The sequence below is a fragment of the Chenopodium quinoa genome, unplaced genomic scaffold, assembly GCF_001683475.1.
Source record: "Chenopodium quinoa cultivar QQ74 unplaced genomic scaffold, ASM168347v1, whole genome shotgun sequence".
In the NCBI taxonomy this organism is placed as follows: domain Eukaryota; kingdom Viridiplantae; phylum Streptophyta; class Magnoliopsida; order Caryophyllales; family Amaranthaceae; genus Chenopodium; species Chenopodium quinoa.
Window position 1 is genome coordinate 129287 of NW_018742461.1, and position 18051 is coordinate 147337.

The 18051-nt window shown below is 44.7% G+C and overlaps 1 pseudogene; it reads left to right on the forward strand.

The window, feature by feature from the left end:
- Positions 1-187: 187 nt before the first annotated feature.
- LOC110718471 lies at positions 188-17992 on the forward strand (annotated as a pseudogene).
- The last annotated feature ends 59 nt before the right edge of the window (positions 17993-18051 follow it).

Below are 18051 nucleotides of genomic sequence, written 5' to 3' on the forward strand. Positions count from 1 at the left end.
CTTAATTGCAAGAGTAAAATACTAAAATTCCACTTAAAAACTACAGCAATTGAATACTAAAAACTAAATTCATAAAATTTGTCTAACGTATTTACAATATTTGTTAAAATTAGACCATGTATCATATTCATAAACTAATTACCAACGAAATAGGCAAATTTAATAGCCAAAAAAAATTGACTAACATTTGTGAACAATGTTGAAGATAGTTATGGTGATGAAATCTTTAGAATGATGGAGAGGGTGGAGAGTGGTTTGATTATTTTTTTTTTTTTTAAATTAGAGTGTTTTGATTCTTGAAATTAGTTTTTTTTTAAGAAAAAAGTGATTTATTTTTATTCTAAAAATAAATTAAAAAAAAATAATCTCAACTGTCTATTTTAAAAAATTGTGGTAGTCAAAAGTCATATGACTACATTAAAATCCCCCATTTTACAATTATAAAATTGTGGAATTATTTTTTAACGAAGCTTGCTAACTTTGGCCGTGTTGATTTATAAGAAGTTTGGACCCTTTATCAAAAAAAAAATAAAAAAAATAAAAAACATCATAATATAATTTAAAAAGAAGAGAAAAAATGTAGGTCCGTCCAAGGTTGGTTATTAGTCTATCAGCAACCTTATATATCGGCATGTTACCATTAATCCATTATATAAGTGGAAGCAACCAAGAAAAATGATATAAAAAAAGAAAAAAAGAAAGAATTTTTCTCTTAAATAAACAAATACTAGTAAAGTATTGAGGGAAAAAAACAATGGAAATTCCCAAATGGCATACAACATTAGAGCAACTAATGCAAGAAGAAGTAGAAAGAGATAGACAAAGTGTAAAGTCGTCATCAAGGTCAATAGATATTTTTCCTATTTCCATAATTAAATATGAGAGTAGTAGTAGTAGGATTAGTCCCGTGGAAGACGACGACGAACTCGATTTGGATGATCATAATGAAGGTAATAGTATGAATAGTAATAGGTTACATGACAACAAAATTTTCGTGTCGGGAAGAAAGGAATTGGTAGGAGAAGAAAGTAAAAATCCAGCAGCAGAAGCATGGCTTCCTATAACAGAATCAAGAAATGGAAATTTGTATTATTGCATCTTTCATTTGCTTTCTTCTGGCCTTGGAGTTCAGTCTCTTGCTCTTCCTGTGGCTTTTACTACTCTTGGCTGGTAATTAACTAACTATATATACTTCATTTTCTTTTTCTTTACCAAAATTACGAGTATGAAAAATATTTGAACTAATTTTGTCTAAAATAAGTCAAAATAAGTTAAACATAACATAACATTATACTCGTATATGGTTGGTTGTGTTTTCGCATGTTACTCAACTTATGGCTTGAAATGGGCATGCGATTTGATGGTCTATGATGTGTACCATTACCTAATTAGCTCCTAACATAATTTATGAAGTAAAATAAATTAAGAATAATTACTACCTTCGTTTCATATTATTTGAAACGATTAGATATTTTTTACTCACACTTTATATCAAATTGTTACAAATAATATAAAACGGAGATAGTACATAAAAAAAAACAAGTATAATCGTGGCTTGGAATTGTTTCTACTGTGTTAGATACGAGTCTTTTCTTTTGCTTTACACTTGTTTCGGATGAAAACAATCGAATCTCGGAAGATCCTTTTATCTTGAGGGAACTTGGTCTCGGTCCGAACGACGCCGGAGCCGAAGGTTTCCTGCACAACAAATACACGTAAACTAGCCTCGGGGGGGACGCCGAGGAAGGCCCCTCCGATGCTTAAGTCAGTATATTAGAGAGAGAAAGATGTGCAAGAGTTTAGTTGCTTGAGGCTTTATTGTCTTTGTCTTTTTTGTCTTTTTTGTCTTACTCTTCCTCTTACCAAGAATTGACCAAATTGTTGGCTTTTATACCTTGGCTAATGAAGGAGGCGGATTGGGCCCGGAAATCAGTTGGGCTGGGCCAAGCTGATTGGGCCGTTGACTGACCTTGACATGGCTTTGAGGATGTTGATTTTTGACTTTAGCATATTTGGAGAGTTGAACCTTTGCCTTGGGCTTTTAATTGGATCATTCAGTGACCAGGCCCAATTGGACTAAATTGGACCCAAACAACTTGCCCCCCAGACCCGATTTGGAAGGATGACGGGTCGGGTTTGATTTAACCAGAAAAGGAGGGAAGTGAATGATTTGCTGATCCAAAAATGTGAATTTAAACCGTAATTAACCCATGATTAATGAGATAACAACAGTTAATGTGGATGATTGCGGAAGTTGGACGGGTAGTGGGCGATTTAACTGCAAGGTTGTGTGTTTAACGGTTACTTAGTGGGGTGCTTGAGAGAAATTGAAACGCAGACTCCTTGAATTCCCATTTCTGGAGATATAAATAGAGGCGCGTCTTCTCTCCCCACTCACTCATCAACACAAACCCAGAATTCTCAAGAACGCTCAAGAGCCCGCATCAAAACTTCGCAAATTCCCCGAGCATTAAGCTTAGAGGCTGAGACCTGTCACTACCAATTCGTAAATCGGCGGCTTTTGCTTCAGATCAAGGTAAATTCCTTTGATTTTATTTCATTTTTCCTCGACTTTGCACTCTTTCCCCTTTTTCGACTTTTTCCTTCGAAATTCGTCGATGGTGAGGGGAGTTAGAGGTGGAGCCCGTGCTCCAAGAAGAGCAAGGCTAATCCCCGATCCCAGGGACAGGATTGGGACCTGGAATGGACGAAGGACAGAGTCTGACCCTGCTGAAGGGGTTAGGGCGACTCCCATTTCTTCGGCTCCTCCTCAGAGGGCTGAGGGGGTGAGAGCTTCAGGACGGGATGATGAAGTTCCCGCTGTCCTTTGGGATATCCTCCCAGGGTTTTCAGAGTGGGAGGATGCCGAAGTAGCTTCGGCCATGATAAAGAACCGTCCCTACTCATGGTGGGTAGAGAACGCCGATCAATATCGATTTGCTGAGCAAATTGAGTTGCACTACGGCATTTTTGAAGCTGATGGATATTGGTGCCGAATGCCCTCAGCATCCGATAGAATCCATCGTCCACCCCCGGGGTATGTGGGGGTGTACACGAGACAGCTTCAGTATGGGCTGAGGTTCCCTTTGGACGTATTCGTCCGAGACTTGCTGATCCATTACAACATTTCCCTGTGCCAGCTGACCCCCACCAGCATCCGAAGGGTAATGACGTACTTATGGGTCTGCAAATTCTTCAGATACGTGCCGAACCTGCACTGCTTCAGAAAGCTCCATCGGCTAGTGCCAAATATTCAGAGTGGGCACGGAAGCCATGGTTCTGGGTGGTATCGGATTGAGTCTCGGCCCCCGTTCCTAACCATGTGGCCGAACGACTCTTCAGACAAGGACTGGAGAGGTCAATGGATTTGGGTTAGGGCGCCCACGGAGCCGAGCCATCCTTATGTTTTCAGCGCTCCCCGGTATCTTGCCGAGCCGGATCCTGATATGGGAAGTTTAGGTCCTCCCGAAGATAGCGGGCCAGACCCGAACCTTAACCAGCAGAACATCTTCGGCAAGCTGCCGAACCGGGGAGGCAGCGGCCGAATGCAGCATATCCCGGAGACTTGGCTCCCCGATACGCACTATGTTTTCCAAGAGAATATGCTGGCAGCTGTCGGCCTCAGCCGAAAGTTTAGGGATGGTAATCTTCTTCGGCTGGGGCCGAGGCCTTTTAATTATCTCTTTTCTTCTTTCATTTTGCTTTCTTGTGATGTGCCGAACTAACTGAATTGACTTCTCCCCTTTTCTTTTTCAGAACGGGACGAGACCAACATCGGCATTGATTACGCTCGCCTTGGCGTCAACCGAGAACGAGTCGTAACTGATCGGGCTCCCCCTATCACTGAACCAAGGCGCCGAGAGGTTCACCTAGACTCTTCCCACTTCCAAATTGAGGCTGTTGCTCTGTATCAGAGGCAGAAGCCTTGGTGGAAGAAGAGGGATCCCTTGTTTCAGCTGCTGGAAGAAGAAGCTGAAGCTGCCCGTACAGCCGAAGAGGTTGCACGGGTTATTGAAGCTTGTGAAGGAGGAGAAGGGTCCTCCAGAGCTGCTGAAGCCGAAGCTGCAGCTAGAGCAGCTGAAGAAGACGAGGCTTTGCTGAAGACCTCGGTGAGTTTTTAGACAACTTTTTTCTTTCTTTCTTTTTTTTTTTTTTTTTTTTTTACTCACACTCTTCTTCCCCCCTGTCTGTTACAGTCTGAAGAGAGTAACAGACACAGAGAAGGCAAAGCTCCTGTTCGTCCCGAAGATCAAATACAAGAGTCTTCAGACTCAGATATGGACGAGCAGCCCCTTCTGAAAAGGCGCCGAAGGATGGCCATCATCGGCCCTCATGATTTTCAGCAGAGGCCGATGACCATCGGCGTCGCAATAAGGGAACCTGAGGAAGGCAATGGATCGCCGAGGGTTCCCCAGCCAACACCCCAATCTCCTCAAAAGACCCCTCCACCACCTCCTGAGATGGAGGTGGATCAGAGAACTCCCGGACCTAAGGGAGGGGTCCAAGAAGAAATCAAGGAGAGTGCTGCTGAGCACGGAAATAAAGATGCCGTGATGTCAAGTGCTGAAGGCTTCACGGCAGATATCGCAAGAGAGGTTGAGGCTTTCGTCCTCACCCCTGAAGAAGAGGAGGTCATAGTACTTGACTCCTCTGAGAAGGACGATGCTGAGACAACCAAAGCTAATCAAGCTCCATCGTCGTCCTTCCCTTCTTTCCAGACTCTGCATTCTGGAGAAATGGGTTTCTCGGCCCCCCGAATTCCAATCCCAGATCACATCTGGGACCTCATATGGGGTCAAAACCGAGAAGGAGCTGCAGCCTACTTCGGCAATTTTGCTGGCATGTCCGAAGTAGACAGGGCAAGGATCTGGTCGCTGAAGGCCACTGCTGGGATGGGCGAATCCAGTAGATCAGTTCCTGACCCAGCCAGGTCTAACCAACTGCTGATGATGCAGGTAATTTTCCTTGCCTTGATTTCTTTCTGAACTCAACCTTTCAGCTATTATTTTTTACTTTTTAACTTGTGCCCCTGTTTTCAGTTCGTGCACAATCAGACTCTCACTGTAGAGCTGATAGATTCCCTACAAGATAGGGTGGACGCTGCCGAGCACGATCAAAGGGTAGCCGAGGAAGAGCTAAAGCTTGCTAAGCTGAAGCAGGCAGCAGCTGAAGAGAAGCAGCAGGAGGTTGAGGAGTACGGTAAAAAAGCTGCCGAAGCTCTGAAAACCTTCTGTGATGCTATGGAGATGGAGGTTTTTCCCCCACTGATGGAAGGGGAAAAATTCCTCCAAGAGCACCTGGGGGTGGACATCTCCAAGTTCAAGGCTGCTATCGAGAGCCGAATCCAAGGAGCTGCTGCACAGGCTGAGGTGCAGCATCAGCTAGAATCTCTTGAAGCCAGCAGAATGGCTGCTGAAGAGATGCTCCAAGCTAGGGATGTCCAACTCTCAAGGGCTGCTGCTGCTGCTGAAGCTCAAAGAGCTAAGCTACAAGAGGCTGAGGATCAGCTCACTGCCAAGAAGGAAGAAATGGTCCAAGTTCAGGCCGAGGCTTCCCGGGTTCAGCAAGAGTTTACCGAGCTGAAAGGCTCCTCCTCCAAGCTCGTCGATGAGCTGAAGAGATCCGAGGAAGACTTGGAGGAGACGAAGAAGAAGTTGGCCGATGCTGAGGCTCTACTCAAAGTCCGTATCTATACCCAAGAAGAGTATGAAATGGGTTTTAGAAACGGGTTCAGAGTGTGCCGAAGGGTCTGCCTTCATGCTGAGCCGAAGCTGGACTGGTCCAAATGTGCTGAATGGGTCCAAGATCCCGAAGACCCTCACATGAAGTATGCCACTCCAATCGAAGCTGAAATCCTTAAGGCTGAGGAAGCCGAGGAAGAAGCTGAGAGGATGGAGTTGGAGGCTGAGCAGAGGGAAAGGGAGGCTCGGCAGAGTGCAAAGCCTGCTTCTTCTGCTGCTGGAGCTGAGACCACCATTGGGCCCAATGAAGCTGATCAGTCTGATCCTCAGGCTGAAGCATAGGAACTCGGGCAGTCGTCTTCAGAATCTTGCGGTTCATCATGTGCTCAACTTTAGACTCGCCGCTTTCTGAGTTTTTTGCCTTGTTTTTTGCTTCAGCTTGCCTTGTCGTACAGCAGTTTTACTTTTTGCTTATGTACGTATTTCGGCAGCTGTTATTTTCCGCTTGTGGGCGGCTGCCGACTATTTTTGTAATTCAACACTTTTATTTCAAAGAAGTTCACTTTCTCAGCTTTCTTGTGTATTTTTTTTCTTCGCTTTACCAGTCTTCGCACTTTATTGCTTTCTTTGAATGATCTTTCAAATATTTGCTAAGTGCAGAACTTCGGCTAGCGAGAATCATTTCTGCTGAGACTTCTTTTTGCCGTTTGTACTCGGATGTTTTCAACTTGTGAAAAAACTGACATAAGTATCAAACTTCGGCTGAGCTGAAGGGTATTAGATCAGTTGTGCCATTTCTCTATTTCCCTCTGCCCCCCCAGAAATCTGAAGATGAGGTCTTCTGAATTCTGGAATGGCTGATAATTTTTCTCGGCTAAGCCGAGGATCTTTGAACACTTTGCTTTATTTTCTACATCTGTTTTTAAAGTACTGATTTCCCACCTGAGAGTTTTCACTCTAGAGATGGTACTCTTGTGACACTTTCTTCAATTCATCCAAGGGAACAACTATCCGAAACACCATGCCGGGGCAGCAGTTTATCTGAAGTACGAGGCATCATCATGCAATACTTCAGAGTTGCAACTACCACCCGGAACTGATTCATCCGAAGTACAAGGCATCACTATGCAATACTTCGGGGCTTTATCAGTTCCTATTTTTTAGGCTATGTTTCGGATAAGTCTATGGCCTTTTTGCCCAAAGGAACAGATTCTCCGAAGTACAAGGCATCACTATGCAATACTTCGGGCTTGTATCCTTTTTTGGCAGGTTTTACGGCTTGCCGAGGTACAAGGCATCATTATGCAATACCCCGGACAGCGCCGAATGAAACCTTGAATTTTTGAAAAACCGTAGAAAGCATAAAGACTTAAAGAATACACGCAATCTGAATGAATACTGGCTCGATGGCCTTTTTACAAACAAAATCAGTGTACTTACATGGATTGTACTATCCGAAGGATTTACACATAGTATTTTTTGAGCACATCGGCATTCCAATGGTTTTTCAGCTCGGTGCCATCCATTTGTTTGAGTCTGAAGGTACCGGGCTGAAGCTCTTGATAAATTTCATAAGGTCCCTCCCAAGATGCTGAGAGTTTGCCATGAATGCGACTTTTTTGAACAGCTGCAGCATTCCTCAGAACTAAATCCCCAACTCTGAGAGGTCGTTGATAGACTCTTCGGTTGTAGGACTTACTCATTCTGAGCTTGTGTGCAGCCATCCTTTCTCGGGCTAGATCTCTAATCTCGTCAAGGAAGTCGAGGGACTCTTTCATGAGCTGCTCATTTTCCTCGGCTGAGAAGAGATTCACTCGTAGGCTTTCTGAGCCCACTTCCACTGGAAGCACTGCTTCGGATCCATACACCAGCTGAAAAGGTGAATGCCCCGTTGCCTCCTTCTCGGTTGTCCGGAGTGACCAGAGGGTTCCCGGAAGTTCCTCTACCCACTTGGACTTTTGATCCTCTACTCTTTTTCTGAGAGCGTTAAGGATCTGTTTATTCGCGGCTTCGGCTTGGCCATTACTCTGAGGGTGGCAAACCGCGGAGTAAGCCAATTTTATCCCGAATTGATCAATGTATCGGCGCAAGGGCAGGTTGTCAAACTGTCTGCCGTGGTCGAACACAAAAACTTTTGGGATGCCGAACCGAGTTATGATGTTCTGCCAGATGAACTGTCTGACAGTTTGCTCAGATATGCTTGAAGCAGCTTCCGCTTCAATCCATTTGCTGAAATAGTCGATTCCGACTATCAGCCACTTTCTTTTGTATGGGGCCTCGGGAAAGGGTCCCAGAATATCCAACCCCCATTGTGCAAATGGAAGAGGATTAAGAATTGGCTGGAGATCTAGGCATGGCCGATGGATTACCGGTGCAAATTTTTGGCATTTCTCGCATTTTCTGACCATGTTCTTTGCATCCGAGATCATTGTAGGCCAAAAATACCCTGCCCTGAGAGCTTTGTGGGCTAAGGTTCTCCCTCCTATGTGGTTTCCGCAGATGCCGAGGTGAATCTCTCGGAGAATATAGTCGGCATCCGTTGGACCCACGCATTTCAATAATGGAGCGGAGAAGGATTTTCTGAGGAGTTGGCCGCCGAAGACGAGGAATCGTGAACTGATCCGCTTTATCTTGGAGGCCGAATTCCTATCCTCGGGGAGCTCGTCCCTGAGTTTATAAGCCAGGATGTCATCCATCCAGCTCGGCTCGAGTGCAGCGCAGCAGATTGATATTGCTTCGGCTACACTCTTTTCTCGGCGCACCTCCACATAGACAGAACGGCTTAACTCAGTCAGAGTTGAGCTTGCAAGTTTGGAGAGTGCGTCTGCTTGAGCATTTTGACCCCTTGGGATCAGCTCTACTTCGAAAGATCTCAGCTTCGCAATTGTCGATTTGATCCTTGTGAGGTAAGCTGCCATTGAAGGCTCTTTAGCCTCATACTCCCCCCGGATCTGATTGGCGACCAGCTGAGAATCTGTCTTGAGGTAGACATGCTCGGCTTCCAACGATATGCACAGGTCTAAGCCAGCAATGGCTGCTTCATATTCGGCCTCGTTGTTAGAGGCTTTGAATGAAAATTTTAGTGCATACTCGAAGGTTTTGCCTTCGGGAGAGGTAATGACGACCCCTGCCCCCGAACCGTTCACGGTGGAGGACCCATCCGTGAAGACGGTCCAGATTTTCCTCCTTGCATCCAGAGTCTCCTGATAGGAGCACTCGGCCAAGAAGTCTGCCAAGGCTTGCGCCTTGATGGCTGTTCTCGGCTGATATCCGATACTGAACTCGGTGAGCTCGAAAGCCCACTTTGCTAGTCTACCGGATTTTTCAACCTTGCCGAGGACTTTCTCTAACGGCTGATCAGTTAGAACCGCTATTTGATGAGAATCAAAATAGGGTCGCAACTTCCGAGCAGCCACCACCACTGCATAAGCCACTTTTTCTAACAATGGGTAGCGCGTCTCGGCATCCGTCAGGGTGTGGCTGACGAAATAGATCGGCTGTTGAACTTTTTCTTCTTCCCTTAGCAGCACCGCGCTTACCGTGGCTGGACTGACCGCCACGTATAAGTATAGGATGTCTCCTACGACTGGCCTTGCCAGTGTTGGGAGTTGAGCCAGGTGTTCACGGAGCTGCTGAAAGGCTGACTTTTGTTCGTCTCCCCATTCAATGCCTTTTGAATTTTGGAGCTTCAGCGCCTTGAAGAAAGGGAGCCCTTTGTCTGAGGCTCGTGAGATGAACCTGGACAAGGCAGCCATTCTCCCGGCTAGACGCTGAATATCCCTTTTTGTCTTCGGCTCGGGGAGGTCTAAAGCAGCTTGTACTTTGGCGGGGTTTGCATCAATCCCCCTCTTGCTGACCATGAAGCCGAGGAACTTGCCTGACTTCACGCCGAAGACACATTTCTTCGGATTCAGCTTCATTTTGTATTTTCTGAGGGTGGCGAAGGTTTCGGCTAGGTCCGTGACATGATCTTTTTCTTTTATGCTTTTGACGATTGAGTCGTCAACATAAACCTCCATGTTTCGGCCTTTTTGCTCGGCGAAAACCTGATCAACCAACCTCTGATATGTTGCCCCCGCATTTTTCAATCCGAAGGGCATCATTCTGTAATTGTACAACCCGGAACTTGTTATGAACGCTGTTTTAGCTCGGTCCTCGGGGTGCATGAAGATCTGATGGTATCCCGAGAATGCGTCCATGAAACTGAGCAGAGCATGCCCGCTTGTCGAGTCGACCAGTTGGTCGATCCTCGGCAGCGGATAGGAGTCCTTGGGACATGCCCTATTCAGGTCCGTGAAGTCAACGCACATCCTCCAGTTACCATTTGCCTTCTGAACCATTACAACATTGGCCAGCCACTCCGGATACTGACAGGGTTCAATGAACCCAGCATCTAGGAGCTTATCGACCTCAGCTGCGATGTTCTGGTTCTTTTCGGCGGAGTAGTTCCGCTTTTTCTGCTTAATGGGTCGACTGGAGGGGTCGACATTAAGCCTATGGGAGACGAAGTCCGGATCAATCCCGGGCATTTCTGCGGCTGAGAAGGCGAACACGTCTCCACTGGCCCGTAGGAGTTGGACGAGTGCCGCACGGGTGTCTGGCTCCAGTGACGACCCGATGCTAACACATCTGTTCGGATCTCCTACGGTCAGTTCTATTGACTCGGTCAGGTCATCCGTCTCCATGCTCTTAGTGTTGGATTCCTCGAATTCCGGCCTGCTATCAATATTAGCAGACTTTCCTGACCGCGGCTGGCCATCAGAGTCGTTCGGCTCTGAGGCGGAGTCAGCCTTTTGGCCCCCATCAGATTTCTCGTTGTCTGGGGCTTCATTAGCCGAAACGTCTGAGCCTCTCGGCTTTTTGGCGTTTCGGTCCCGGTGCTTTTCCTCCCCATCGCCACGGTCGCCTCGGCGAGACGTGGATGGCTTGAGGTGATTGCATCGGCGGGCTTCTTTTTGACTGCCCTTTATTTTCTCGGAGCGTCCCTCGTCTGAAACGTATATCATGATTTGATGATACGTGGAGACGACTCCTTGAATGCCGTGAATGAGGGGTCTCCCCATGATCACGTTGTATGCAGATGGAGCATCTACGACCAAAAATTCGGCCATGATATTCCTAGCTGCTCGGCCTTCGCCGATGGTGACAGGAAGTGTAATCTTCCCGTCAGGATACGATGAAGAGCCGTTGAATCCAGACACCGGGTAGGGTGCGGGGTCCAGGTGCTCGGCTCCCATCCTCAGCTGGTCGAACGCTCCTCGGAAGAGGATGTTCGCCCCGCTACCGCCGTCGACGAGGGTCCGCCAGACGTTGCGGTTGGCGATGCCCAGAATGATTACTAGTGGGTCATCGTGGGGGTATACCACCCCCTCACAGTCTTCGGCTGTGAACAGGATGTTCGGCGCCGGTGACTGGGACTGCCGAAGCTCAGCCTGATGAATCTGATGGGTTAGACCCCTCAGTTGGCGTTTGGCTGTGCCTCGCGAGATTCCCCCGGAAATAACCAGGATGTCGAGGGACTCCTTGCCCTGAGGTCCCTTATCCTTCTTCCGAGCGAAGTCGAGGTCCTGCCGAGAATCTTTTTCAGCTTTTTTCTCCTCGCGCCTGTCCGCGAGGTATCGGCTCAGGTACCCCTTGCGGACCAGATCCTCAATCTGGTCCTTCAGCTGGACGCAGTCCTCGGTGCGATGTCCGGGTGAGTCATGGAACTCGCACCACTGGTCCTTTCCCCTCGTCTGATGCCAGGGAGGCAATGGACGAGGTTTTTTGAATCTCCCCTCGTCCTTCGTCGTGCTGAAAATCTTAGCACGGGGAAGGGAGAGTGGAGTGTATGAATCGTACCTTCCCGTGTAGGGAAAGTGTCTTTCCTTCTTCGGCTCGGCAGCAGAGGACGGTTCTGAGGCCTTAGCCTTCCCTTTCCTCTGCGCCGAGACTTCGGGCTGCTGCCCTTTCGGCTTCTCAATTCTCGGACGAGACTGAGACCTGGATCTGTTCCACTCCTCGGCTCGGATGAACCTATCCGATGCTTCCAAGGCTTCCTCCAGGGTCTGCGGGGGATGCATGACCATGAAGTCCAGGAACTTTCCAGCTTGGAGGCCGTTCCGTAGCGCGAACACGGCCAGGCCTTGATCCAGGCTTGTGATTCCGGATGACTCGTTGCTGAAGCGAGTCAGATAGTCGCGGAGGCTCTCGTCCTCCGCCTGCTGCAGACTCATTAGCTCTGCAGTGGTCTTCTCTCGGCGGTTGGCCGTAGAGAATTTGCTCTTGAACTTGTTGGAGAGGTCGTTCCAACCGGTTATGGAGCCTTCCTTGAGCCCTTTGGTGATCCAGGATTGGGCAACACCTTTGAGGGTCGTAGGAAAGTATTTACACCAGGTAGCCTCAGACCTCGGGTTCAGATACATGTGCCCCTCGTAAGAGGCAATGTGATCCTTAGGATCTGAGGTACCATCGTAAGTAATATGTGCCGGGATTTTGACCGTTGGCACATGCTCTTCCAGAATCCACTTCTGGAAGGGCGAGTTCGATGGAACCATGACCGCCTTCCCCTTGTACCCAGCCTCAGGGACCTCGCTCCCTCCTCTCTCAGAGGTGGAAGTGGTTTTCGTCCCCGGCTGAGACAAGGTTGGGTGGGGTCCGGTATCCTCTGGGAAGGTGAGGCGGCTATGCACACTCACCTCCCTCGAACCCAAGCGTTCGTGAATGCTTCGGCGGGCGAATTCCGGGTCCTTGGAGGGCCCCATAGAATTCTGAGCCTCAGAGTGGTCAGAGGGTTGAGGGTTCCTCCTCCTCTCCTTACTGGAGTTTCGGGTGTCCCCTCGCCACCTCTGGCCGAGCTGTCTATGTGGTGGAACTTGTCCACCATCATCCTGACCGATCCTCCTTTTCAGGTTTCTCGGCTGGTGATCATCAGGCATCTGGATTGGAGCCCCTTGAGCTTTAAGGAACTCCATGCAGATGGCCACTGCTCTGGCCACTTCCTCGGTGGAGGGTCCGGAGGGAGGAGTCTCCTGCGGATGTGACCTGGATTGCACGCTATGGCGCGGCGGGGAGTTCCTCGCACCTGAGCCACTCGGTCTCGGGGATGGCCCCGGCTGCCGAGTGTGGTGCGAGGTGTTCTCCTCCTGGAGGCTAGGACCTCTTGAGGCTTCCCTTTCCGGAGAAATGGGGGCCTCCGATTCGGAAGAGGCTTGCTCCGGGGAGGGATAAACCGGCTGGCGTTCCCTCACCGTAATCCGGCCTCCTCCCTTCTTAGCCTTCTTGGAACTCTTTCCACTCTTAGTCATGGCGACTGCCGGAGTGTTTGATGACTGACGCGAAATTTAGTAGCGTTCCCCACAGACGGCGCCAAATTGTTTCGGATGAAAACAATCGAATCTCGGAAGATCCTTTTATCTTGAGGGAACTTGGTCTCGGTCCGGACGACGCAGGAGCCGAGGGTTTCCTGCACAACAAATACACGTAAACTAGCCTCGGGGGGGACGCCGAGGAAGGCCCCTCCGATGCTTAAGTCAGTATATTAGAGAGAGAAAGCTGTGCAAGAGTTTAGTTGCTTGAGGCTTTTGTGTCTTTGTCTTTGTCTTACTCTTCTTACCAAGAATTGACCAAATTGTTGGCTTTTATACCTTGGTTAATGAAGGAGGCGGATTGGGCCCGGAAGTCAGTTGGGCTGGGCCAAGCTGATTGGGCCGTTGACTGACCTTGACATGGCTTTGAGGATGTTGATTTTTGACTTTAGCATATTTGGAGAGTTGAACCTTTGCCTTGGGCTTTTAATTGGATCATTCAGTGACCAGGCCCAATTGGACTAAATTGGACCCAAACAACTTGCCCCCCAGACCCGATTTGGAATTTTTCCGCAATCACCCACATTAACTGTTGTTATCTCATTAATCATGGGTTAATTACGGTTTAAATTCACATTTTTGGATCAGCAAATCATTCACTTCCCTCCTTTTCTGGTTAAATCAAACCCGACCCGTCATCCTTCCAAATCGGGTCTGGGGGGCAAGTTGTTTGGGTCCAATTTAGTCCAATTGGGCCTGGTCACTGAATGATCCAATTAAAAGCCCAAGGCAAAGGTTCAACTCTCCAAATATGCTAAAGTCAAAAATCAACATCCTCAAAGCCATGTCAAGGTCAGTCAACGGCCCAATCAGCTTGGCCCAGCCCAACTGACTTCCGGGCCCAATCCGCCTCCTTCATTAACCAAGGTATAAAAGCCAACAATTTGGTCAATTCTTGGTAAGAAGAGTAAGACAAAGACAAAGACACAAAAGCCTCAAGCAACTAAACTCTTGCACAGCTTTCTCTCTCTAATATACTGACTTAAGCATCGGAGGGGCCTTCCTCGGCGTCCCCCCCGAGGCTAGTTTACGTGTATTTGTTGTGCAGGAAACCCTCGGCTCCTGCGTCGTCCGGACCGAGACCAAGTTCCCTCAAGATAAAAGGATCTTCCGAGATTCGATTGTTTTCATCCGAAACAACACTTTTTTGTTGAAATATTAGTTATTTGATGGTTAGTGGCTGATTAATATATTCCTAAAGTTTAATCATTAGAAACAGCCCTAACTTTACTTTTAATTTAAGTCAATTATTTTATAAGTATGGAATTTTGATCGATTAAAAATTGAAAAAAATAATTAAGCTTTTTGACGCATTCAATTTCAGAGATACTATTTATGAATGTGTAAATAGTACAAGTTCATGGTATTTGGAATTTGGTTACGACTGTTTGACAAGAGCAGATATTAGCAGAGAATTCCTCGCCTGTCACGGTCTATTGAGTTATAACTTGCCTTGGTTTACATTTATATTTGACCCAAAGTCAACCGTAGTTTCCTCAATAGAATTACATGCACTATACCAACGACCAAATTTTATTGAGTCATGCACATATTTCTACCCTTACCAAATTAATGCAATTAAGTTCTGCAATGAGTATGTCACATGAAAAAACCAAATGCTTGTAAATAAATAAATAACATATCCAAGCAGTTAAAGTATACGTGACGTAATTATATACTTATTTAGTACTTAAATTGTCGTCATTAAGGTCAATAGATATTTTTTCTATTTCCATAATTCTATTGAGGAAATTATGGTTGACTTTGGGTCAAATATTAATGTAGGAGAAATAATTTTTGTTAGAAAATAATTATGGGGATAAAGAATTAGGGACGTGTTTACACTGTCCTTAAAGCAATTTTAACCCCCACTATGATTGTTATGGGTTACTGGTAATATGCTTCCAGAATTTTCCCTAAGTTTGAGATCAATTAAAGCAATGTAATTGAACTCCCAAAAAACACTTTAAGAACAATTAGAATAGAAAAGGAAGAAGAAGATAAAAGGTAAAAAGTAAGTTATAATTTTGGAGTCATTAAAATATATAATGAATAGCCTTTCAGTCCAAGAGTCACCATTTTCAAAAAATAATTAATTAAGATAATCTGACTTTTAATAAATAATTACTATTATCCTAATCAATTTAACGGTAAGAAACTTATCACTTACACTCAACCGATAGGGCAAATAAACAGACGAATCTTTTAACTAGGCTCGCGCCCGGTCAAGCCATCAATACTTCAGAAAATAAGATTGCTCTCGCGCCCAACCAGGCTAACTTAGCCCTATCGACGAGCAAATATTATTTTCCTAAGTATATGTTTGCGCCCGACCGAGCAAAGCCCGATCAATTGGGCCTGTAGTCATAAACCATAACACACGTTAAAATTTGTTATGCTCCAAATATTAAACTTATAGACTAGTTCCAAGTTAAATTTTTTTATTTAACCAATGTGGCCATGTGAGAGTTTTTTCCAAACTTCAAGATAAATAGAATAGAGTAACTTATAAACTAGCGTCAAGCTAACCTTTATAAACTAGCTTCAAGTTAACCTTTTCCATTTAACCAATGTGGGAGTTCCTTCCCAACATCAAGTTAAATAGGATAGAGTAAGCTAATATCCTCTATTTAACCAATGTGGGAGTTTCTTCCCAATATCAAGTTAAATAGAATAGAGTAAGCTAATATCCTCTATTCAACCAATGTGGGAACATTTTTCCAACAAGTTAAAAAGAATTGAATAAGCTAACTTATTCTATTCGACCAATCCAACATTTAGATATATAGACTAACCTATATAATCAACTTCTATTCTATCAATGTGGGACTAATTTCCCATCATTCACAAAACCTATTATAAAGACTACTCTAACAATATTTTGACATATTTTTCAAAATTAATTTAACTTCAGGGCTTGGGGAATCTCATGGTTGTCAACTGCATTCATATGGCAACTTTACACCATATGGCTTCTTACCCAACTGCATGAATCCCCCTCGGGCTTTCGCTACAGCCGATACCTCCAATTGGCTATGGCAGCATTTGGTAAGTCCATTCCTCATTTCCCTATTTTTATACTCCGTATATTTTATGTCCGTCACTAAAAAAAAAAAAAATGTCACATTTCTATTTTATTCCTAAGATACAATGTATGAGAGAGTATATTACTTCCTCTATTTCCTTAATATTACAACAATTACCATTTTAAAAAGTTTCACAAACATTGCATCATTTTCTTATTTGTACATGTTTTCTCTTCTCATCACATGAGTCCCTATCTTTATTCCTTTCTATTTCTCCTCTCCTTAAAATCCGTGTACAATCCTCATGTTGTAATATTAGGGGAACGGAGAAAGTATATTTCTTGCTGGGTTGTGACTCAAAAACAATTTTGTCTTGTTTATGTAAATGCAGGTCCTAAGCTGGGGAAATTGCTTGCTCTATTTCCAGTAATGTACCTTTCAGGAGGAACCTGTGTAACACTTCTTATAACTGGTGGTGGCACAATGCAACATTTATATCATATATTATGTGAAAATGACAATATTTGTCATGTAAAGTCACTAACTACTGTAGAATGGTACTTGGTATTCATATGTTTGGCCATTGTTATAGCCCAACTTCCTAACTTTAATTCAGTGGCTTGGGTGTCACTAGTTAGCGCGATTTCAGCTGTAGTTTACTGCACTATTATCTGGATCATGTCTATCAGCAATGGTAGACCTTCAGGCACAAAATACAGCCTTTCTGCAAGGGGTTCTGAATCGGAAATGAAATCAGTTACAAATGTTCTTTCTGCTCTTGGGATAATTGCCTTTTCTTTCAGAGGTCATAATCTTGTGCTTGAGATACAGGTATGAATTTGTGATCAATATGTCCTTTTTTATATTTCAATAATATTAATATTATTTTTCATAGACTTATTACTTCATTAGTCATCCGTCCTTAAATAATAGGACACATTTCATTCTATAAAAAAATTAATTTACAAGTCCATACTGAACTTATTATATCCGTCCAACTTCCATTAAGTCAATATGCATACTTCATATTACTTCACTATAATAAACTCTTCATATTACTTCCACTATAATAAACTCATGATGAACTTTAGAAATTAATGTAACGATTGTGATGTTTCAGGGAACACTTCCACCAAGTTTAAAAGATCCAACCCACAAAATAATGTGGAAAGGAGTGAAAATAACATATGCACTAATAGCTATGTGTCTTTTTCCCTTAGCAATTGGTGGATATTGGACATATGGAACCTTGGTAATTTACTTTAAACTTTTTAACTAAAACAAAATTTGTCTTTATCTTAATTTTCTCAAAAAAATACAATGTTTTAATAGCAAATTTGTATTTCAGATGCCAAATACAGGGATGTTGAAAGCATTTGCACAATTTCATGGAAATCACAGCTCAAAGTTGAAGCTAGCCATAATAAACTTCTTCCTCATCATAAACAGCTTGTGTTCATTTCAAGTTTACGCGATGCCAGTTTTTTGACAACTTTGAGTTACGCTATGTGAGCATACAGAAGAAGCCCTGCACCTGGTGGCTAAGAGCAGGTTTAAGGATATTTTTTGGAGGGCTGGTCTTTTTTATAGCAGTTGCTGTTCCTTTCTTGCCCGTCCTAGCACCACTAATCGGAGGGATTGCATTGTCAGTTACCTTTGCTTACCCGTGTTTCATGTGGATTACTATCAAGAAACCAAGTAAATTCAGCACAATGTGGTTTCTTAACTTGGTTCTTGGCAGTTTAGGCATTCTGTTAAGCGTATTATTAATCGTTGCAGCTATATATAATCTTGTAACCAAGGGCCTTTCTGCCAATTTTTTCCATCCTAAACCATAATAATCTAAGAGAAATTGTAACTTGCATTTAACTTTGATGGAAATTTTTTATCAAAATCATTTCAAAGTCGAATGAAATAGTACTATAGTATATAGAACTTGTACTGAAAGTATTATAAACAAGAAAGATCTAGGAACTGAAGCATTGTATCCTCCTTTCT